This window comes from Bubalus bubalis, chromosome 12, assembly GCF_019923935.1.
Source record: "Bubalus bubalis isolate 160015118507 breed Murrah chromosome 12, NDDB_SH_1, whole genome shotgun sequence".
In the NCBI taxonomy this organism is placed as follows: domain Eukaryota; kingdom Metazoa; phylum Chordata; class Mammalia; order Artiodactyla; family Bovidae; genus Bubalus; species Bubalus bubalis.
Genome location: NC_059168.1, coordinates 34816675 through 34840508, shown reverse-complemented (window position 1 = coordinate 34840508; position 23834 = coordinate 34816675). Strand labels below are relative to the sequence as shown.

Below are 23834 nucleotides of genomic sequence, written 5' to 3'. Positions count from 1 at the left end.
TCTACCTATTTAGATGTAGCTTCTTTAATGATTCCAAAGTATAAATTAGAAAAATAAATTTTAACATTTTCTTTCCCTGTGGCTTAAAAAAAAACACTCCCTGTGGCTTCATGCTATGTGTTTTAAGATTTATTGCAACCAATATAAGAACTCCCGGACAACTCAAGAAATAGAATCTTTTTTCTTTGTTTTCTAATTCACTGTATGTGGAAGACCCATTTTCATAACCAAAGGAACAAGGAACAGTCAGCAGAAACACTGATTTTAAGCACGCTTAGCAAAAGAGTCAAGGGCATGGGAGAAGGATGAGGTTAGAGGGAAGCAAGTGAGACCATGGACTGGAGAAAATATTCAGGGACCGTAATGAGGAAAGGCCCTAGAAGCAGAATGGAGCATGTGGTAAAAGGTAAAAGCACATTGCAAAATATAATTTGTATATATTATTCAAAGAAACTGAGATTAGTTTGTATGGACTCTGTGACATGGGGACAGGCACATGATCTGAATAGAATGAAAAACTAGGCCCTGCAAATACACATACATATACAGTTTACTACTAGAATACAAGGGCTACGTAATGATGCTTAAACAAGATAATCTAAATATTTGCTTCATAAAACTAATAAAAATACTCTTTTTATCCAGTTGTTTTCATTTATATATTGCTACTTCCATGCTTTTATCATTGTCTATGATTTATAAGATTAAAGTAATTTGACAACTCCTGTTATAGGCCAGCCTTCCTTTTAAGTGCTATAGTTCTATTTTCTAATCAATGTTTACTACAACTGTGATATATGTATAGACTGAAAGCTTTCTTGACTTGTCTAAAGTCACACAAGCTAGCAAGTTCTGATGGAGCCTCAAATCCATCCTCTTTCAAATGTTTGATATTGCCTGATTACATTTGTGTGTTATAAAGTAAATGCATGTTTATAGAAATATATCTCAGATACAAGATGACCATCTAAATAGGTATATTTTGGAGAGTAAAGATGCTGTATAATAATTATATCAAAACAACAGGAACAACCCAGGACTCTCAAACCGGGACATAAGGTTGTGACAACAGATTATTTCCAAAAGTTATTACAGCAATTCCTGTCCTTTTTGCAGTGTGACTTTGCTGCTATCTCTTCTGTTTTTCACTCCCCTTGATCTGGCTGGCTTTTGGACTCTTTGACCAAAAAATGTGACAAAAATAACATTCTAGGATTTCTGATTCTTGGGTATTCAAATCTTGAGGTTCCCATTGTCTTCTAGGATGATAGCTGCCATCTAAAGAAGTTTGTGCATCTAGCTAAAGGACCTAGAAGATAAAGGGGGAAAAGACCACATGGTAGTGAAATGAAGCCCCACATGATTGAGCCGACTGGCAAACCAAGAAGATGCCCTATCATCCCAGACAGCTCTCAGTCTTTTGGGCCACCCCAAGAGAGACACCAGACTGAGAATTAGACCATTGTGGGTCCTCTAGTCTCAATGAAAGCCATTTTAGGTTGACACGATGTGGAGAAGAGGTGAGAAATTTCTATTTTAAACACCATCTAAGTGTCAGATACTTAGAATCATAAAAAAAAAACACTATAGTTGTTTTAAGACACAGTATTTGGGGTTCTTTTATTTCTTTCAAGGCCAACTCAAACCCTACCCTTACTCCAACCTATTTTGAACTAGTTGATTTCCATTGCTCACATGTAACTTTCTACTTTGTATGATTTAATGTTTTCACCTATGTCTATGTATCATTTAGGACAAATAGTAGATGCAAGTAACAGAACATACAGTTTAAATGACTTCTCATCTTACCAGATATATGAAGATAGGAGATTACTGGCATTGTATAGTTTCTTAATCATGTCAGTGACATTTCTCAGTTCTCGTAGCCTTTTCCTCATGCTCACAAACTGTTTCAGCCTGACAGAGCGGAGACCAGAACCTGCCCCATGACTCGAGGGTGAGGCAAACTGTGCCCTCGTGATTGTCCTAGTAAGCATGCCTAACAGAAATTCTTGGGGCAGGAGGTGCTCTCTGCCCCGCTTCACTGCCTACTCCTGAGTCTGCCTCCAGTATTTGATTATACTGCGCTTATCAAACTCCCCGGTATAGCTATTCCTTAATGATCTCATGTGACTTCTGCCAATGAGCTGAAAGGAATCATTTTGTCTTCCTGCCATGGAGAACAGGAGGGCCCCCTGACTCCCTGCTTGCCAAATTATATGTGTCTGTCTTTTCATTATTCGCTCGCCCCTGTTTCAGGTCTTTCTCACCCGCTGTGCTAGACGGGACAGCGAACATGTTCAACCATTATAACTTAATTCAATGAAGGAAGAAAAACAGTATTAATTATGTCTCTCCATTTTTAACCAAAATATCTAAATCTTTCCCTTGGCCAACTTCATTCTTTTGTATGTGGGTATCCACTTTTCCCAACACCATTTTTTGCAAACAGTGTCTTGTCTAGGCACCCTTGTTTCCCCATTGTCTAATCTAGGCATCGGAAAAGGCAAGGCACCCCACTCCAGTACTCTTGCCTGGAAAATCCCATGGATGGAGGAGCCTAGTAGGCTGCCGTCCATGGGGTCACTAAGAGTCGGACACGACTGAGCGACTTCACTTTAACTTTTCACTTTCATGCATTGGAGAAGGAAATGGCAACCCACTCCAGTGTTCTTGCCTAGAGAATCCCAGGGACAGGGGAGCCTGGTGGGCTGCTGTCTATGGGGTCGCACAGAGTCGGACACGACTGAAGTGACTTAGCAGCAATCTAGGCATCATTGTTTAAGATCATCTATTCATATACATGGCACCCCACTCCAGTACTCTTGCCTGGAAAATCCCATGGATGGAGGAGCTGGAAGGTTGCAGTTCATGGGGTTGCTGAGGGTCAGACATGACTGAGCAACTTCACTTTCACTTTTCACTTTCATGCATTGGAGAAGGAAATGGCAACCCACTCCAGTGTTCTTGCCTAGAGAATCCCGGGATGGGGGAGCCTGGTGGGCTGCCGTCTATGGGGTCGCACAGAGTTGGACACGACTGAAGCGATTTAGCAACAGCAGCAGCATTCATATACATGTGTCAGAAATATGTCACTGTATCATTTTCCCAGCTTGTGTAGTAGAGGGAGACAAATAAGGAGGAGACTAGAAATCTCCTGAATGTTGTATAAAACATCCTCAACAGTCTGCTATGATATCTACCACAATAATGATTGCATCAACAGGACAAATAGTAAGCACCAAACACATGCTTTTTTTTAATCAATGAAAAAATACTACTTGGTTTCCAAAACAATACTGTGACATAGTCAGAGTAAAATGAATGACTAAATTATCCATTTAATGATAATAATAATAAAATTAAGACTATGTTCTAAGTCACTTCAGTTATATCTGACTTTTTGTGACTCTATGGACTGCAGCCCACCAGGCCCCTCTGTCCATGGGATTTTCCAGGTAAGAATACTGGAGTGGCCATGACCTCCTCCAGAGGATCTTCCCAACCCAGGGATTGAACCCTTGTCTCTTATGTTTCCTGCATTGGCAGGCAGGTTCTTTACCACTAGCGCCACCTGGGAAGCCCAAAATTAAGACTAAGGAAGACCAAAATTTATCATGTATATTTCCCCAATGAGCTTGTATAGAGAAAAGAAATAGTTAGAATGTTTCATTAAATCACAAAAATGACATAAATCAACCCAATATCCCTAAAATCCTAGAATAAGAAAGTATATCAGAAAGCAATGTTGGGAAAAACTAAAACTAAAAAAAAAAAAAAAAACCTCAAAATGAATTAAAGACCTAACCATAAGGCCTAAAACTATGAAATGCCTATGATAAAATATTGTGGAAAAACTTTATGACATTAGAATTGTCAATGATTTCTTGGATATGCCACCAAAATTACAAAAGCAAAAATAGACAAATATAATAACATCAAATTTTAAAGCCTCAACGTATCCAAAGTTACAATCAACAAAGGAAAAAGGCCATCTAGGGAATGGGAGAAAACAATTGCAAATCATGTATCTTATAAGGAGTTAATATCCAAAATATATAAAAAACCCATCAACAACAACTAAATTTTAAAATGTGCAAACTATTTGAATAGACATTTTCTTGGATAAAACATATACAAGAGACAACAAGCATTTAAAAGGTGTTCAACTAGTCATTAATTAGTAATAACAATAATGATCATTAGAGAAATGCAAATCAAAACCACAGTGGGCTATCACCTCAAATGCATTGGGATGGCCACTATTTCGCTATTAAAAAAAAAAAAAATCAAATCCCTTTGTACTGTTGGAGGCAATGTAAAATGATTCAGTCACTATGGAAAATAGTATGGAGGCTCCTCAAAAAATTAAAAATAAAATTACCATATGATATAATAATCCCTCTTATTTTCTTTTGGTTATATACCCAACAGAATTGAAAGCAGGATGCAAAGGAGAAATATGCATATCCATGTTCATTGCAGATATTCTCAACATCCAAAATGTAGAAACAACTCAAATATTCATTGATAAATGAACTGATAAATAAAGTATGGTATATATACACACAGTGAAATATTATTCAGCCTTGAAAAAAGGGAAACTCTTTACATGCTACAACATGGCTGAACCTTGATATAAGTTATGTCATAAAGACAAGGATTTTATGATTCTACTTACTTAAGAACTCTAAAGTAGCCAAATGAATAGAAATTAAAAGTGAATGACTGGTTGGTCAGGGGCTCTAAGGAGTTGGAAATGAGTTGATGTTCAATGGGTATAGAGTTTCAGTTATGAAAAATGAACAAGTTCTGGAAAATCTGTTTTATAATATGAATATGGTTAAAACTACTAAACTGTACACTTTAAAATGATAACAATGAAAAAAAATAAAATAAAATGATAACAATGGTAAATTTTATGTCTTTTACCACAATTAAAAATAAAAATAGTCATCTATATTTTATCCTACTCTATCATCACAAAGCATGTATCTTGATGAAAAGAAGAAATTTAGTTCCCTCTTCCTATTCCACACCAATAGCAACTATACAAAGATGAGTCATTATTGTTAGAATTAATTTCTCATGAAGTTCACTTTCATTAACAATTCCATTTTAACTCTTAGCTTTACCCACTTATATCATAATGACAGATTTCCCTATAAAAATTGGGCTGTTCTTTTCCTCAAGCCAGGAACTCTCATTAAAAGATAATAGAAAGGAAGAGAGAGAGAGAAAGAGAACAAGAGGAAGACAGAAGGTGAGGAAGAGAGAAAAAGAAAGAGGGAAAGAAAGGAAGTTTCTGAACTAGTTAGTCTTGGCTATTTCTACAATAAAGTATTTTAATAAGAAACAGCAGTAGGGTACTATTAGATCATTGGTTGCTTTGAAATTAGAAAGTCTATGATTTCTCCATTGAGAATTAGTTCTATATACTGGATGGTGGGAATTTACATTGAAGTCAAAGAACTTCACTAAATTTTTTCATTAATTAAGGGACATAATTATCAGCAATTGCAGTAATTTCTCTTCTTAAATGCTAACAAATCCCTAATACACTTGGTTGGTTTATCTGTCCCCTTGGTTCCTTAGAGCTGTGATAATTATTTTAGAAATTAAATTCTCAGCCTCAATCTTTGCATTTATAAAACTTTTTTTTTTTTACTGTGCCACTCAGCTTGTAGGACATTAGTTCGCTGACCTGGGATTGAACCCAGGTTATGGCAATGAGAGCTCTGAGTTCTAATCACTGAACCACCAGAAAATTCCGTAAAACATGTTTTACTATTAAGTTGGCGAAGTATGTTCTAAACATGGTCTAATCTGAAAGCAAAGTGGAAGTCAAAGGAGTATTTTATCAAGAATTATGAGATGGGAAAAGCAGCTAAAAACTGCCAAATATTCAGATGTTATTATAAGTGATTTTGGCATCATTTCTGCCACATTGAATGAATTAGTAATCTAAATGTTTTTAGGGAAAGTTGAAGGTGATGACCCTTGAAAAAGTGAATTTAGCATAACCACATATAAAGCAATAAGAGACTTCAACAAAATAGCAGAGGAGACCAAACTGAGATGTTTTCCAGAATTCGCCTCCCTGTATAATCCCAGATTAATGTTGTCCACAAGAGACATTTTCAGGAGAACTGGCTAATGGAGGTGAAGCAGCAGCCACCCATTTTTATGCTGTGGAGGTTGACGTAGAGCATCAGGCACATGCAGTAGCTCAGGAGTGAATTAGGGCAACCAGACCAGCAGCCTCCAGCTCCCATCTATTAATGCATCCTCCCCTTCATCACGTTTGATTTGGGGGCTAACACATGTGTAGCTTGCAGTAAAGAGTCCTACCTTCTCCTTCAGGTGACCCACCACACCAAGACTACAGGTAGTGAGAGATAGTCCTGGGTCCTAGATAATACTCATGAGTTCTAGTTATTCATTCTGTTTTTCTTCCTGAGTGCCAGTCTGGCTAACCAAAATGGCTTCAAGAATTAACACCAGCGAGACCTAGAGCTGGATCCAACAGGTCTCACAACTACATAAAGTTTAACTCCTAAAATAAATCCCTTATTCTGCAACAGTTGATGACTTGTAGGCATTCTGCTTCTCTGATCAAACCATGACTAATTAGAAGGGTTGGCAAGAAAGGCTTTGTAGGGGGTGGTAGGGGAATTGTACTAATGGCCCCAATTATTCATACCCTTTGTCCTATAACTTGACAGTCCCTCCGCACTTTGATTCTGGGCTCATCCATGTGCTTTTCATTGACCAGCAAGATATTATCAAGTGTGATCCAAGCTTGAGAAGCACATGCTCAACTTCCCTTACCTCCTTCCAGAACTAGACTTGCTTGCTCTTGAATCCCTGCCATCAGGCTAGATTGCTGAAGGGATAGGAGAGAGACCTCCCATAAAGCTCAGTCATCATATCCAAGGTCACCTAAACAACTTACTTTCCCCCAGAGGACACATCATTGATCTTATGATTAAGACCATGAGAGATTATCCAAGCCTAGCTAAGGTTCGGAGAAGGCAATGGCACCCCACTCCAGTACTCTTGCTTGGAAATCCCATGGATGGAGGAGCCTGGTAGGCTGCAGTCCATGGGATCTCGAAGAGTTGTACACGACTGCGCGACTTCACTTGCACTTTTCACTTTCATGCATTGGAGAAGGAAATGGCAACCCACTCCAGTGTTCTTGCCTGGAGAATCCCAGGGACGGGGGAGCCTGGTGGGCTGCCGTCTATGGGGTCGCACCGAGTTGGACACGACTGAAGCAACTTAGCAGCAGCAGCAGCAGCTAAGGTTAGTTGTTCAGTTATGTCTGACTCTTTGTGACCCCATGGACTATAGCCTGCCTGGCTCCTCAGTCCACTGGATTCTCCTGGCAAGAATACTGGAGTGGATAGACATTCCCTTCTCCAGGGGTCCTCCTGACCCAGGGATCGAACCCAGGTCTCCTGCATTGCAGGCAAATTCTTTACCATTCGAGCCATGCCTGGCAAATCCCATGGACGGAGAAGCCTGGTAGGCTGCAGTCCATGGGGTCGCTAGGAGTCACACACGACTGAGTGACTTCACTTTCACTTTTCACCTTCATGCATTGGAGAAGGAAATGGCAACCCACTCCAGTGTTTTTGCCTGGAGAATCCCAGGGACAGGGGAGCCTGGTGGGCTGCTGTCTGTGGGGTCCCACAGAATCTGACACGACTGAAGTGACTTAGCAGCAGCAGCAGCAGCAGGTTAGCAGAACAACCCTATCTTCATGAGAAAGATTTTAATCATTTAGACTTTGAGGTGCTTTGTAATGGAACAATAGTTAATTAATGCAGTAAGCATAAATCAAGTTACCAAAAGGAAATCTTTCCCAGATATGGGGGTGAGGGAAGAACCTAGCAACTGCTGACTGTTCATGCCCTATTCCATGTGTTTAATGTATTCTATTTAGTGTTACAATAATTATAAAATAATCTTTTCCCCATTTCACAAATGAAGACAATCTGTTATTTGTCTGCAACTGAAATCCATACAGGTTCATTCTATTATAAAGCCCATACTCTTACTATTTCATTTCTTTCTAGTAAAAGACAGTCACAAACACAAGTGTGCAAATACACATGTAAGCCTACGTCCAGGGCTTCCCAGGTAGTGCTAGTGGTAAAGGACCTGCCTGCTAGTGCAGGAGACATAAGAGATGTGGGTTCAATCCCTGGGTAGGGAAGATCCCCTGGTGGAGGAAATGGCAACCCATGCGATAATTCTTGCCTAGAGAATGCCATGGACAGAGAAGCCTAGCAGGCTATAGTCCATAGGGTCGCAAAGAGTTGGACATGACTGAAGTGACTTAGTACACACACAAGCCTACATCCACTTGCCATTATAGGTGAGTAAGGGATTAAGGCATTGGCAACCCACTCCAGTGCTTTTGCCTGGAAAATCCCGTGGATGGAGGAGCCTGGTAGGCTGCAGTCCATGGGGTCGCTAAGAGTCGGACACGACCGAGCGACTTCACTTTCACTTTTCCCTTTCATGCATTGGAGAAGGAAATGGCAACCCACTCCAGTGTTCTTGCCTGGAGAATCCCAGGGAGGGCGGAGCCTGGTGGGCTGCCTCCTATGGGGTCGCACAGAGTCGGACATGACTGAAGCGACTTAGCAGCAGCAGCAAGGGATAAGATAACTAGCTAGTAAAGGCCTACACAGGTTCTCTGGCAGGGAATGAAGGGTAGAACATATGAGTCATACAGGGGTCTTTTAAAATTTAGTTCTACCTCTTGATTCTGATGCAGTCTGTATGGACTAAAGGATTGGTGGAGTTTGAAGGACTGTTTGGAATCGACCGAGATACAGTAAGTACTTCCTTTCTTCCCATGGCTCTGAAAGGAGAACACTTTGCATGGTGGCTTACAAACACCCAGAGAACAGGTTTCCTCTTTGTGAAGCAAGTCTCATGTGGCTTCAATTACCTTAGAAAACCTCTAGGAGACTGCAGTGGAGCCCCAGGCAAAGATGTATCTTCTTTAACTGCCACCGGCCCATCTCTCATCAGTTAAAAGACATTCATACTTAAAGCAATTCCTGATATCAAGGGGGTAGGGACAAGACCATGATAGGAAAAAAGAAAAAAAAAAAAGGAGACTTCTGTATTAGGAGATGGGGGAACTAGAAAGAAAAGGGCAGAGCAAGTCCAATAATGGGGCTGAGGCCTAGAAGTGCTTAACCTGTGCTCAACCTGTGCTCTACTAGATATGGGCAAAGAGGTCTGCTGATAATCTAGATGCAATAAAAACATGAGGCCAAACAAAATAGAAAGACCACAAGTTTGGGGACATTTCATCTTTAGAAGGTGCTATGATAGATGCTACAATCACTCCACTGAATTTCAACATTAATGGAACATATAACAATGCAGAACAGTGGAGGAAATAATGAGAATACCCTCTTTGGGACAATTCAGTGAAGTTAAAGAAAGGATATTTAATTTCAGATTTATTTTGGTACTGTTAACAGCCTAACTTACTTCAAAACCAGTTTGATAATTTTGGGGCCAAGTTTTAAGCCAAGATCAGTATGGTGACTTCCAACATTTCAGATGTTAAGAGGAGAAACAAAGATCCATAGGGACTGAGTCATTTTTAAAAAGTTGAATAGCCTTGCTTTGTATTAATGTAGGGTCATTTTTTCAAGAAGCTCCAAGCATTTGAGGTTATACTAATCTGATTCAGTATTCTTGACACAGAGAACTTGCAGATGACAGAACTGAGACAGATGAGAGTGAAGTGGCTAAATCTTTCAGATGATCTCTAAAGAATAAAACAAATCACTTGAGTGAGGTGAATGACTGGAGGAAGACTGAAAAAATGATCAAGATGATGGGGTAGAGGTTAACCACATTTCATATTTTTAAGGTGTTTAATTTCCCTCTCTAGCCATTTTTCACTAAATAAAATAAAGATAACATAATATATCAGGAAAATCCCAGAGGTGGCTTCCAGGACCACTTTTAGAAACTATTCATCCAAACCTGCAATCAGAGGTAAGGGTGACTTTGCATACGTGTTAGGACAGCCATGGGTAGAGGATGAGGTACTGCAATACACATGCTACATAGATGTCACCTATTAAATCTGATTTGTTTTTATTTATCATTGTACTCCTTGCTGGACTATTCTTCATATTCAAAAGTATCACATTCTCTAGATAAAGTAATAAATATAGCTATAATAGAGACATGAAAAATTAAAGAAAAAAGGTGGCTTTTTCCATGTGTTTTCCCATATAGGCACCACCTGCTATTATTCTCTGAAGGAACAAAACCTGTATATAATGGCAGCATTGTCCACAAAGTGGAAATCACTTGAAAATTTAGACATCTTAATGCATTTGGGAATTAGGAACTTAATAAATGAAATGAAAAGATTTTTTTAATTCTTTAAAGGCTTGTTATTGTTTTTTATCAATCTGACAAAGGCCATAAGAAATAAAGTCTTATTTGTGATTTTATTCAGCTTATTTTTATCTTTTCAACACAGTCCACATATGAAACTACAAATATATGACTAGAAAATATTTACTATGTCTTTATTATACTATTTTGAAAAGCATTACTACTGGATATTCAGCACTCAATTCAAAATAGGTACTCTATTCCCCTTATTTGGGCCAACAATTTTTATAAATTTATGTCACATAGAAAAGAATATCTCAATTTTGCAAAACAAAGGGATACAGAAAAATAGAACTGTTTCCTGTGTTCTTATAATAGTTTTCTGCTTAAAAACTTCATATTTTCTGTGTCTAAGTTATATATCAAAATGTTTAGACAAATAACTATTTAAAGGGTATCCTGCTTCTGTTTTCTTCAAGAAATCCTGATATCCTTCACCTATAGAAATTGCCACCCAAACTCCAAAATGACAACCGTCCTGCATCTAGAAGATAATGATTGATTTTACTGCAATCACAAAAGAAAATCCTGTAGGTTTAAGGATTACCTTTTGTTACTGAACAATCTAAAACATCACCTGTAACAGCAGATTACAGAAAACAGGACATTTCTTTTCTCTTTGGTTGCTGAGTAGCTGAGTCAGGCCATATGAAGTCAATTGTTGCTATGACAACATATGGAACAGGGAGAAGATAACATGTCTGAATACAGAGAATTCATTTACCTATGATGATTCATTTTCTTCTTTGATCGGAGACACATGCCTGCTTAGGAGGGATAGATGTAGCTATTTTAATTACCAGATATCCATTTAAATTATGTTAATAAAATTGGGTACCTATCATTTTTACTTAAGAACTAGAACATTAACCGTCTACTTCCACTACATGAGCTTTTACTCACCTCTTTATTTTCTGATTAAAAATGACATGGGTATGTAACATATCTTTATGTGTTTTCTTTCTCCTGTCACAATGTGAAATAGAATCATATGTTAAGAATGTAAATAAGTTTTCACTATGGCATACTGTAATAAACATTTTACTTCAATGGTGATACAGCTGAAACATAGTTATGTAAGCCAGGGAATGTGAAAGCCACACAAACCCATAATTCTGAAGTGTTATAATTCAACCATACAAATTTACCCTGGATTGAAATCAGTTACATGCAGTATCTATACAGACAGAAATTTATTTTCAATCAATTTGCTAGAAACTATCTGTTGCTATTTTTTACTTTTATGATTGTAAATCATCAACTTACCTGGTAGATAATTTCCTCCTCAATTCCCATGCTAGTTTATTTTAGTGCAGGAGTTACCAACCCATGGATTATGTCTACTGGTCGATTCAAAACTTTAGAAAATGAATGTTTTGAGAAAATATACCCACAGTCCTCACTGTTTCATGAGGAGGCACATACCTCTGAAAATGGAGGATTTAATTATTTCCTTATCCAAGGAACTCTTAAACCAGAAAAACATTTAGTACTGACACTAGCAGCTGTTTGATTTATATTCAAAAATTATACCCACAAGTGTGTGTGGAATTCTTAGCATAACACAGGGAAGGAAACAAACAATGTGGTTTTGAATTCTCAGTCTGCTATTTACCTCAATTCACATGGTAAATAATTTAGTTCTAGAACTGAAAGTTTTCTCAAAAATTAAGTAGGAATAATTGCAATAGCATATGAACACACCACACTAATGAAATGCCTGATAGACACTGAATAAGACGAAAGAAAATGCTAGAAGCCTGAAATGGTATTAGTGTTTTTTGTTTTTTTTTTTTTAATGTTTTTCATGTCCAGTATTACATGCAAGTTCCTTTTTTGGCCAACTGGGAAAGGAAATTCTAGGAAGCACAGTTCTCAGATTAACCAAGTTGAAAATAGAATAATTCAGCAAAAGAGAAACTTCCTTTTCTCAACTTTATAGTTACTCTGAGGTTGCTTTCATTTTTTTTAGTGTTTAGAACTCTGATATATGGAGTGAAGTATAGATTAAATTTTATCTTTTCCCAAATGGCTATCATTTATTAAAAGCTTTTTGTATTTCCCCACCAATTTAATATGCATCTTTATCCTCTCCCAGTTTGCATATACATTTTGGTCTGAGCTTCCTCTTCAGTTTCATCATTCTTTTTATGCTCTAACAATATATTTTTAATACTTTGTAGGGCTAGCATACTCTAACCGTTAATTAAAAAGTTATTAAATTTAAAATTTTCCCCAACTTTATTGAAATATAATTGACCTATAACATTTTATAAGTTTGAGATTTGCAACATGATTTGTTACACTTAAATATTGTAAAACAATAACCTTAGGTTTATATCGCCATCAGCTCACATAATAGTGATTTCTTTTTTGTGATGAGAACATTTGAGATCTACTCTAAGCATCTTTCAAAGATTATACTATACTGCTATGTAACATCATGATAATGTACATTACATCCCTAGAACTTATTCATCCTATAACTAGGAGTTCGTACTCTCTGAGCAACATCTCCCTAACTGTTCCACTCCTCAGTTTCTGACAGCCACCAGTCTACTCTGTCTCTATGAGTTTGACATTTTTAGATTCTGCATATAAGTGACACCATACAGATTTTGTCTTTCTCTGTCTGACTTATTTCACTTAAGCATAATGCCCTCAAGCCCCATCTATGTTGTCACAAATGGCAGGATTTCCTCTTTTCTTATGACTGAATAATACTTTTGTGTATATCTCATATCTTGTTTTTTCATCCAGAGACAGATGCTCAGCCAAGATATGGAAACAACCTATTGTTAAAAGGCTGTAATTAACCTGGAGGTGCAAATATCTCTTCAAATTCTTCAAGTTATCTTTCATTTCCTTTGGCTATATACCCAGAAGTGAAAATGCTGGAACAAGGTAAATTTTCAATTTTCAGAGGAGACTGTATACTATTTTCCATAGTGACTGTACCGGTACACTCCCACCAACAATGCACAGGGTTCTATTTTTTCCATATCCTTACCAACCCTTGCTCTCTTGTCATTAGTAGTAGGTGGTATCTCACTGTGATTTTTATTTACATTTCTCTGATATCAAGCATCTTTTCATATACTTGTTGGCAATTGGTATGTCCTCTTTGGAAAAAAATGTCTATGCAGGTCTTTTGCCCATTTTTAATTGGATGGTGATAATGATTATTGCTATTGAGTTATATCAACTCTATACATTGTGCATACTAACTAATTCAGATACACGGTTTGCACATTATTTTGATCTGTTCTATAGGTTGCCTTTTAATTTTGTTGATTATTTCTTCTGCTGCACAGAAGCTTTGAAGTTTGATGTAGTCTCACTTGTTGGTTTTTGCTTTTACTGATTGCACTTTTGGTGTCATACCCAAAAAATCATTGTCAAGACTCATATCAAGGAAGTTTTTCCCATGTTTTCTTCTACCTGTCTCAATTTAAGAATTAGAAGAAGAGGAAGAAAAAGTAGGAGGATAAAGAAAATGAGAAAGGGAAAGGAGAAGAAGGAGAGAAGGAGGAGACAACTAGAGAGTTTTAGAGTTTATGATGGTAGTTATGTCTAGAGAATGTAGAGAAAACATTCCTAAAGTAAATGATGTAGGTTCCATGTGGGTTAAATATCTTCACAATCAGAGCTATATCTGCCAGTAAACTAGCCACATGTCAATTCAGAAGTATGTATATATAAGCATGCTGCTGCTGCCAAGTCACTTCAGTCGCGTCCGACTCTGTGCGACCCCACAGACGGCAGCCCACCAGGCTCCTTCATCCATGGGATTTTCCAGGCAAGAGTACTGGAGTGGGGTGCCACCGCCTTGTCCATATATAAGTGTAGTCAGTCAGTATTTACTAAATAGTTAAATTGATATGACTCTCTTCAAAGAAAAAAAAATATTGGCATAAGAGTCATTTACCCCCTACAATATAATTGCAAGAAAAAGTAATTTAAGAATTTTGAAGTTAAAACCTAACTTTTAATACATGAAATGCCTGATTTCTGTGGTGAAAACAGAAAGGCAAATGAGCACATGTGATTACCTTCCATCCCTCTCAGTCACTTAAAAAGTGGTTAAAATACAAAATAAAAGTTCACAGAAAAACAAAGAACAATGTCACAGTTAGAAAAGAGGGTTGGGGAATTTATAAATAATATAAAGCAGAGGAAGTTATGTCAACAGTAACCTCAACTGGGGTGATAAAATTCAACACAAAATAATTAAACACAGAATCACTTAAAAAATAGGTTTTCCTAACAGAATCTGGAATTATCCCAATCAGATGCACCAGAGGCTGGAAGGCAGAGCTGGACAGTCAGTGAGACACTTGATTAAAGTCTGGGGAACAGCTGCAACAGTCCCCTACTCTCCATTCTGAGTTTTGCTTCAAGAATAGGTTTCTGAATTAAGCAGTGAATCTGCTGTTGGATATTCCCCAAGCAAATGTTAGAGCCAAATTGAAGCTAAAGGATGTCTACCGCCTCTCAAATTGAGGAGGGAAACTTACCTCATACCCAAGAAAAAAGGCATCCTGATTATATGTCCCCACTCTGTTTGTTCATAGAAGCCCAAAGTTCTATCAGAATCTGAATTTGTTGCCAATAAAACAGGATATTTGCTGGTGGTAAGAGAACATATCCCAGAAAAGTATACCACAATATTAGTAAGGTCAATACCAGCTGTATATGGAATAGACACAAGAGCATAGTGTAATGACTTAATGAAATAGAAGTTTATTTCTCCTGTAACATTCTTTACTGGTCCAGGGTAGAAAGTAACAGAGGGCTGCTCCCACATAATCACTGAAAAATTCACATTAATAAAGGTTTTGGAGAGGAAATGGCAACTCACTCCAGTATTCTTGCTTGGAAAATCCTATGGACAGAGGAGCCTGGCGGGCTACAGTCCATGTGGTCACAAGAGTTGGACATGACTTAGTAACTAAACCACCACTACCAATAGAGGTTTTGCCATCTTCAATTAATCAAGTCCAAGTTTGATTACCCTAGTCATTTCCACCCCACTCTAAGGAAACATGTACCAAGGAGCTCTCATGAGAGGTCTTCAGGGACCAATCTTGAAAGTGGTACAACTTTTTCTTATGCTCTATTGTCTAGACATGAGTTCATCAACTGCACAAGAATATGGAAAACATGTTCCAGTGCTGTGCCCAGGAAGAAGACGACAAAGATTTTGGTGAGATTCTAGTATAGCCATGTTATTTTTTCTATGTCTATGATTTGTTTTCCAATTTATTATTACCCATGTTAACCTACATATTATTAGTTTTGTTCATGGCAAATAGATGGGGAAAAAGTGGAAACAGTGGGGCTTTATTTTCTTGGGCTCCAAAATCACTGCCAATGGTGACTACAGCCATGAAATTAAAAGACATTTGCTCCTTGGAAGAATATCTATGACAAACCTAAACAACGTATGAAAAAGCAGAGACATCACTTTGCCCACAAAGGTCCTTATAGTCAAAGCTGGTATTTTTACAGTAGTCGGGTACAGATGTGAGAGTTAGACCATAAAGAAGGCTGAGCACTGAGGAACTGATGCTTTAGAACTGTGGTGTTGGAGAAGAGTCTTGAGAGTCCCTTGGACAGCAAGGAGATCAAACCAGTCAATCTGAAAGGAAATCAACCCTGAATACCAATTGGAAGAACTGATGCTGAAGCTGAAACTCTAATACTTTGGCCACCTGATGTGAAGAGCAGACTCATTGGGAAACTCCCTGATGCTGGGAAAGATTGAAGGCATGAGGAGAAGGGGGCAACAGAGGATGAGATGGTTAGATGTCATCACTGACTCAATGGTCATGAATTTGAGCAAACGCAGGGAGATAGTGAAGGACAGGGAAGCCTGGCCTGCTGCAGTCCATGGGATTGCAAAGAGTTGGACATGACTGAGTGAACAACAACAACAAATTGGATGTTTCAGTTTTTATTCATGTTAAAATTTGCAGCTATTTGAGAACTGTTTTATTTAATCTCAAAATTAATTATCTAGAGCCCCTTCTTTTGACACAGACTGGCCATTATACTTCACTTTTACCTATTTTCTTCTAATACAGGTCCTCTGATACTGCTAGTTTTGATTTACTGATTTTTAAAAATTTTATACTATTATCTTTGAACCACAGGTCTTTATTTTAAAATCCTTATGTAACAATTGAATTTTTGGCCTTTTAATTTGTTAATCATTCCTTGTGTGTTGTGTTTTTCTCAAGCTATCACTCAATCTTTGCTAGAGAATATTATGAGTAATTTAATTTTCAGAGAAACTAGTAGATAATAAATTTCTAGATATTAGAAATGTATTTTTTCTCTTATGTGTGGAAAATATTTGAACTATTTTTGTGATCCTAAAGACAAGGTCCTTCCTCTGAAATGAAGGTATCAAAACAACCACAGAGGCAAAGCACTAGCAGAGAACTATTCCAGCAGAGCAGGGAACCCAGAGGGCCCCTTATAACGCATACAGAAGTTTACCCTGACACAGACACTCAGGAAGAATTGAATAAAATTTGACCAGGGCAAAGTCCTGGTATATAACTTAGTAACAGGGCTCATGCCTTAGTTATTTCAATTTAAAAAAGAAGTGTAATCTCATGTTTAAATCACAAAGTACTGAGAGATTAAAATATATACATTAAATATTTACAATGAACAAAATAATGACAGCTATTCATAATTTTCTTTGAGCACCTAATATACGTCAGACCCTATAGTAGACATTTTATATACGTTATTTCTAAGATAATCAGCAATTCATCAAGATGTGTATATTATATACATTTTACAGGAAGAAACACACTTGTTGAATTACCCAGTTCAAAGTCACATAGCTAGTAAATGGGATTCAAAATTAGCTATACCTAAATTTGAATTCCACACCCTTATCTATAAACTACTCCTCTTATCTTAAATCTAAGACTCTGTTTAATTTGGCTCATTCAAAGTAGATTTTGACTTCTCCATCAGTGCAATATCCAACCTGCTAGAGACATACTGAGTGCTTAAAATGCAGGTCAACTGAATGTGCTGTGTTGTAAGTATAAAACGAAAGTATTTCAAAGATAGTAAAAAACTAAGATTGCTGTTGTTTAGTCACTAAGTTGTATCTGACTCTTTGTGACCCCATGGACTGTAGCCCACCAGTTTCCTCTGTCCATGGAATTTCCCAGGCAGGAATATTGGAGTGGGTTGCTATTTTTCTTGCCAGGGGATCTTCCCAACCCTGGGATTGAACCCACGTCTCCTGCATTGGCAGACAGATTCTTTACCATGAACCACCTGAGAAGCCTCAAAATATAAGACACCTAATAAATAATAATTATATTGATTACCTGTTAAGGTGTTACTTTGGATATATTAAAATAAGTAATATATACTATTTTAATTAGCTGCTTTAATTTTACTTTTTAATGTGGTTACAAGAAAATTTTAAATTATGTAAGTGGCTCACATTGTATTTCTGTTAGTGCTGCTCTACAAAAAGCTAAATTTTGAAAAATATAGATTACTTACAGGATAATACAATTGATCAATACCCATGGTAATTTCATAATTAATCCATTTATTCTTTAATTCTCTTAAGAACTATTTATCAATTACCCATTTGTGGCTAAGCTTTGTTTTTTTAGGTACTAAAAGAGATCAGCAGGAAAAATTGGAAAAATGTCCCAGACATCACAGTGGTTACATTCAAGCTGTGAGCTCTGACAACTGATCTTTGACACTGCTTTATGTGCTAGAATATGGTCCAACACCAACTTCTCTATGACTTATAAAACTTAAGAGTTCTAAAATGTACAATTACTATTCAACTTGTGTTAGATAATAGATAAAATAGGTATGTGGAAAAGGGATGGAGTCAAGAGTATTTGTTTAAAGAATCAAATAATTTGTCTTATATTTGCAAAACTATAATTGCTAAAATCTGGACCTTTTATTGGTCTGGTAAAATGTCAGCTGTATAGAGACTTTACTGTATAGTACTGATTATTATTTCCAATCGAAAGATTACAATATTCTATAAATCCTGCATTTCAAGAGGTTCTAATAATGACCTATTCACTGTAATTATAGAAGTCATTGAACCAAAATAAAGGCTTACAGTCCTATAAAGGAGGATTTGATGAATTATCCGGAGAAGGCAATGGCACCCCACTCCAGTACTCTTGCCTGGAAAATCCCATGGTCGGAGGAGCCTGGTAGGCTGCAGTCCATGGGGTCACTAAGAGTCGGATACAACTGAGCGACTTCACTTTCACTTTTCCCTTTCATGCGTTTGAGAAGGAAATGGCAACCCACTCCAGTGTTCTTGCCTGGAGAATCCCAGGGGTGGGGGAGGCTGGTGGGCTGCCATCTATGGGGTCGCACAGAGTTGGACACGACTGAAGTGACTTAGCAGCAGCAGCAGCAGATGAATTATCTCAAAATTCTTATGGGCAGGTTTCCAGCTTTTTCTTTTCCTCTTTTTGTATAAACCAGTATATACTGGGGGCTGTGCTAGTGTGACTGTTGTCATAGAAGTTATCTCACTTAACTGATGAAAGAGCTGGTGGTCCCAGAAGTTAAATGTATTGCTCTAATTTCACATGATCATAAGCATATATATGCAATTCAAAAACTACATTTTCATGCTTTATTTCCTTTAGTATGTTGAATATTCTATGTATTTTCCCAAACAAATTCTGGAATTTTCATGTAGTTAGGAAGTATAAGCCTACATGTCATTTGTTGAATCCCCCTCTAATTCAGTTTCCATACATTTTGGTCCCTAAAATGGTCTTACTCACAGGTTCAAACCCATCTAATTACTATTTTAATCTCCACCTTTTGAAACATCTTTCCATCTCTCATTTTCAACTGCTTTTACAGATATGCACAGTCCAAATTATTTCATTCTGATGTTCTTTAGACTTCTTTCCTAACTTTTCTCTAAGACTCAATTTTCAAAGATATTTCCTTATTCTCTCTCCTTCTATCCCATCTCAGCTTTTTACTATTTAGATCAACTTAGCCTCTCTAGATTCTATTTCCTTATTTTTCAGGACATAGATTCCACATGACATGGAAAACATTACAGAATGTTGATCCTGTGAAAAAGAATTTTTTGTCCAAGAAAGGGTACAGTGGGGAGTAGGAAAATAAGGTAATATGTTAAATACTTATAACTCAGCATCTCATCTTTTATCATGCCCTAGAATGTAATGCCAGGACTGCCATGGCTATCTCAGTCCTGTTCCTAAACCGTAGGTCTGCAATAGGAAACCCCATGGACAGAGGAGTCTGGTGGGCTACAGTCCATGGGGTCACACAACTTAGTGACTAACCAACAAGGTCTGCAGTTAGAAACCTAAGAGCTCTCACTTTAGTTGCCTTTATACCTGGATCTTTGTATCAGTGTTTTACAAGCAGAAGAGATATGGTACTATTCTACCATATGGGTTGATTGTTTATTTCTGAATCATAATTATATATTCATAAACCCTTTGGAATGCTTGTCAGTATATATTTCAGGGCTCTGTGAGTGTGCTCAGTTGATTACACTTTACCCTAGTATTAGGGCCTACCATTACCTGTCACTTAACCTTGCAGCAAGCACATCACCTAATTCATCTATTGGCTCATTCAACCAATTATACTTCCATGCCGTTCACTTCCTTTTCTAAGACTATTTCATTAAGCTAAATCCACCGCTATCCCCGTTTTTCCCCACTGAGCTATAAAGCTTGGAATAACAAATAGTAAATAATTTGGTCAGTTTTTTCATATGACTTTTTATTTTTTTATATCTGAAAACACTAATTTATTTTATTTTTTTAATTTAAATTTATTCATTTTAGAGGCTAATTACTTTACAATATTGTATTGGTTTTGCCATACAGCAACATGAATCCACCACAGGTATTTTTTTAAAACTACACTTAAGGTAAGTAGGACTGCAAATAGCAAAAAAAAAACTAAATTACAGATCTATAGATAATTCTTCAATTAAGTCAACTGCTTTGAGATATCTCTCACTTCACTTTCTAAGAAAGATTCCAGCAAGCAGATAAATGAAACCAGTTTGAACTTCAATCACTTTTAAAAAATTTTATCTAAATTTTTGCAGTTGTGTGCTGAATGCCCAAAAGACTAGGAAAAGGGAGAAGAGAAAGTAAAAGCCTGGATAATCCATTATCTAGAGAGTAATCATTTACTGTGTCTTTCCATTTTGTTATTCAATCCATTTTGGCCCCTGTGCCAAAACTATTAATTCTTTTTATTTTATAAATTAAATATAAAGCTGCTATTTTTGTGATAGGCAAGGTCCTGGTTTTTAAGTCTTAAAAATATTTTTAATCCTCTCTTAGCTCTCCTGTCTTCCTCTGCACCCTCCTTCATCTCTATTTACATTTTGCCACTTGTGAACAGTTTTGTTTCCACTGAGACAGCTGAGCTGGTATTACATTTCAGTGGATAGTTGTCAGTACTGTTTTGCAACAAAATAATAAGAGCTGCTGATGTTTAATTTAGGGCATACCACCATACACATGCACTCAAGTAAAAGAAAAAGAATTGCTCAAAAGTACTATGGAGTTTTCTGATATTTCTCATTTTTGTACAATCATTCCCAAACAGGAAATATAAAATCCAGAACTTGAGCCTTGCATGCACAATCAGCAACCAGTTACAATTCTAGGCTTCAAATCACTCAGCATCCTGTCACCAACCACCTGCCTGGGCTATGAAGGACCTTACAGGTTGTTTCCTCACAGTAAATCAGGATTTATGTGACCTTCACTAAATCAGACAGGAGCCTACACATCAGATAAAATGTCCAATGAAATTAACACATTGTTCAATAGATTTGAAAAAAAGTGGCTACAGACTATTAACCAACTGGAGACATTGCCTTAATTGTCCCTTCTCAATTGCATCTCTCCCTCTCATTTAAATTAATGTCCGAAATGCCTTGAAGGTGAGTTCTAATATGTAACTCTCCTACACAAAATGTAAACATACAAATACACAACATGTTCAGTAGTTGTCTCTATACAACCCCTTGCTGTGCTGTGCTTAGTCGTTCAGTTGTATATCACTCTGCAACCCCATGGACTGTAGCCTGCCAGTCTCCTCTGACCATGGGATTCTCCAGACAAGAATACTGGAGTGGGTTGCCATGCCCTCCTCCAGGGGGTTTTCTCAACCCAGAGATCCAACCCAAGTCTCCCGTGTTATAGGATGTTTCTTGACCATCTGAGCCACCAGGGAAGCCCATACAACCTCTTAGAACACAGAAATGCCCTTCTCAAAGACATATTAAAATACATGGATGAGGATGGCATTATGCCTTATTATGACTTTTTATTTAGTCAGGCAGTAAGTGAATATTTATTGAGTTCTGACTTTGTACAAGGTCTATGGTTCAATGTGATAAATGTGTGTAGAATGAGTATTGTTGAATGAAAAGCATGACTCATGGCTTCTAAGATATTAAAATCAAATTAATACAAGAAAATCATACCAAATCCAGTGATATATTAAAAAGATGGATAAGCCAAAGGAAAAAAAAATCAGTCATGAATTTACCAGCCCAGTCTGTCTGTCTGTTAGTCATTCAGTCATTCCCAACTCTTTGTGACCCCATGGACCGCAGCCCACCAGGTTCCTCGGTCCATGGGATTTTCCAGGCAAGGATACTGGAGTGGTTTGCCATTTCCTTCTCCAACCACCCTGGTAAATCAGTATTAATATTTTGTTAAGCATCTTTCTGTCTAACCCTCTCTGTTTCTGCCAGTCCCTTACATGCATAACTATGACCCATTATTCTCATTGAGAAGCATATAGTGAGCATCTTTCTCTGTCAAATGGACTGCCATACCTATCCTAATAGAACTATAGCAAACAATTTGATGAATGCCCTACAATTTGTTTAACCAATCATTTTAATGGATATGAAGGTTCTCACCAAATTTCAATTTGTAATACATAGGACACACACAAATGCAAACAGCTTTATATATACATTCAACAATATCATTAAAATAAGTGTCCATCACAAAGGCATGCACATTTCTTAAACTTTAAAAATTTTTAACATTTAATACTTATACGGAAATGTAAATATATCAAAGTATAAGCCTGGATGAATTTTCACAAAGAGAGCACACCATGTATTGCACTCATTTCAAGAAACAGAATATTACCTATAACACAAGGCACAGTTTCCCTGGTGGCTCAAATGGTAAAGAAACTACCTGCAATGCAGGAGACCCGGGTTCAATCTCTGGGTTGGGAAGTTCCCCTGGAGAAGGGAATGGCATCACACTCCAGTATTCTTGCTTGGAGAATTCCATGGACAGAGGAACCTGGTTGCAAATAATTGGACACAACTGAGTGACTTTCACTTTAGTTTTCACTTTTTCAGTCTTACTCTCCCTAGAGGGCAACCATACTGACATTACACCAATTAGAAAACAGAATATTTTACATAAAGTAAATGATAAATTAGGATCTCTTTGGTACCCAACATCCTTGTGAACTTTATATTGTTGTATTTTGCTGTGGATTACTTATTTTCAAAGCTTAATAGTTTTCCATTTTGTGAATATACCATAATTTACTTATAGATTACATTTGGTGAACATTCAAAGTATAGAACATTCACCAAGTTTCCAGTGTGGGTTATATGAATAGTATTCTGTGAACTTTTCTATTCATGTCTTTTGTGAGCATGTATGCATATCTGATGGTTATGGGTGGAAATTCTGGGAGCTAGTATATATATTCAGCTCTAGTAGATAAAACTACTACAGATTGTTTAAAAATTATGTTACCCCCAAATTAATAGCTTAAAACAATATTTATTATCTCAATTTCTATGTGTCAGGCATCTGTGTATAACACAGTGAAATGCCTTTGCAATCAAAGAGGGACAGGGACAGGTTTTATTCATCTCTGTTATTAAGTATATCATCAGACATGACTGAAGTGACTTAGCAGCAGCAGCAATTGGTTAAAAATTTCTAAACCTCAGTGGATATAAAGGTAGACTGCATCATGCTAACTCTGGTTAGAGTTCAGATTTAGGTATATAAATGCTCAATAATGACCCCTCATGCTTCTTCATATGTTCCATTCCCCTCTCCATATTATTTTAGGACATGCACAAATTAAATGATTTATATATTTCAAAATTCACTAAGGACATAAAAGGAATCCAGAAACAACGTAAGAATTCAACAGGTCATCTTTTTAAATCCCATTCTTAAATTTAAAGACACAGTAAAATTCTATATGCCTTAGTTAAAAAATAGATGCAGTAACAAAGTCCAAAACACACCATGGTTCAAAACAGTAGAAGTTTATTTTTCATTCAA

General features: G+C 37.0%; 1 long non-coding RNA gene across 1 annotated transcript; it reads right to left on the bottom strand.

Annotated features, from left to right (window-relative positions):
• Positions 1 to 504: 504 nt before the first annotated feature.
• Positions 505 to 22763, bottom strand: LOC123328478. Its single transcript, XR_006543328.2, has 2 exons — positions 22713 to 22763; positions 505 to 1309 (listed from the first exon to the last, which is right to left on the bottom strand). It is a non-coding gene; the product is annotated as an uncharacterized LOC123328478 (long non-coding RNA).
• Between the last annotated feature and the right edge of the window lie 1071 nt (positions 22764 to 23834).